The sequence below is a fragment of the Aplysia californica genome, unplaced genomic scaffold (genome assembly GCF_000002075.1).
Source record: "Aplysia californica isolate F4 #8 unplaced genomic scaffold, AplCal3.0 scaffold00726, whole genome shotgun sequence".
Classification (NCBI taxonomy): domain Eukaryota; kingdom Metazoa; phylum Mollusca; class Gastropoda; order Aplysiida; family Aplysiidae; genus Aplysia; species Aplysia californica.
In genome coordinates this window covers 236566-238333 of record NW_004797996.1, presented here as the reverse complement: position 1 = coordinate 238333, position 1768 = coordinate 236566, and positions in this window count along the sequence as shown.

Genomic DNA, 1768 nt, shown 5'->3' with positions numbered 1-1768 from the left:
GGGGGTGAGAGTAGAACTGAATATTTTTTTTTCGTTCTTTTTTATTACATTAAAAAAAAATTGTGTTCACTGGCAAGTGTGTTTCGGAGGCAATGTATGTGCGTATGTGTGTCCGTATTCTATTCATGCAAGTAGAGGTTAAAAAACAGTACTGAGAATGGATGCTTGTTATAAAAAGGAAGACAGACTTATCAGAAAGGCTATACCGTAGCACGAAATAATTGTTTGTTGCTGCAGCTGCTGCTGCTGTTGTTGTTGTTGTTGTTGTTGTTGTTGTTGTTGTTGTTGTTGTTGTTGTAATGATAGACCCAGCTTTTTTTCTTTTCCTCTGTAATTTCTGTCTGACTGTCTTACTTTCCCCCCCCATCTGTGCTTAACGTGTCAACGTTCTTCTCATTACTTAAATTAACACCTCGAAACAAAAACAAAAATAAAAAAATCTTTCTTCTCCTCCTCCTCCTCCTCCTCCTCCTTCTTCTTCTTCTTCTTCTTCTTCTCCTCTGGAAGGGCGTCAACAAGCCAAGTTTCGCAGCCCCAGCAGTACCCATTAAAGCCGCACTGTGATTTTCCTCTGCCCTAAGGGATGAACGGTTGCTTTTTCGGGAACACCCTTTCAGTAATACTCTAATCATCTCGAAAATTGAGGTAACTCTCTCTCTCTTTCTTTTTTTCTTTCTTTCTTTCTTTCGTTCTTTCTATCTCCCCTTCTTTCTTTCTCTCCCTGTCTTTCTTTCTTTGTTTTTCTCTGTCTGTCTCTCTCTTTCTCTATCTCTCTCCCTCTCTCTCTCTTTCTTTCTTTCTTCCCCTCCTCTCTTTCTCTCTCTCTTTCTCTCTCTCTCTCCATCTCTCTCTCTCTCTCTCTCTCTCTCTCTCTCTCTCACTCTCTCTATCTCCCCCCCCGTCCCCCCCATCTATCTCTCTGTCTCTCTAGGCTCTGTCTCCCTGTGCCTCTCACTCACTCTCATTCTCGCTCTCTTTCTCTCTCTTTCACTCTCTTTTTCTCTGGCAAGCCCTCCATAATTTTCGTTCTTCATCTCGACTTTGTTCTTATTCCTTTTTCCTGCTCTGAAAGCTCCAAACAACGAAAAAAAAACTCAATATAAAAAGCATCATGTCACTACAATTCCTTTCAAAGGCATTCGCTCTTATTCATGAAAACAGCATTTTTCAACCATAAGGCTAAGATTTTTCTGTTTATTTGTTTGAGTAAAGAGAAGCACATCGACACAATGATGGCCATTTAATGTTGGGGGAAAAAGTAAGGCAGACAAACAGAAACAACAGAGGGAAAGTTAAAAAGTAAACCCTACCAGTGGCACCCTCCACCCACCCGCATTTGTTTCTGTTTTAGTAAGAGTTTTAAGGCACTCGCAAAACGATAAGGTCATATTCCGAATGAGATTCTCAAGACTTGAATTAACATTTATTTTGGAAAAAATTGGGAATTTCTACAATAGTCGATGACTAAAATGTTTTGTTTCCGATGGGAATTACTTTCAGGTGGCTTTGAATAATAAGAAACAGGTTTCGGAAATGTCCAAGAGAAGGAGTGTCTACCCGGTTATAACATGGGCCTTGGTGAACACACAGCGTCATGTGCGGTCATTATGCTGGTCAACAGTATCATGTTTCCCAGGAACAGCTATCACGTGCATGAAGTAACGGAGAAGATCACGAATCACTGCCCGGAGAAATCCCGCCTTGAGTAATCGCTAATTACTCTCTCTCTCTCTCTCTCTCTCTCTCTCTCTCTCTCTCTCTCTCTCTC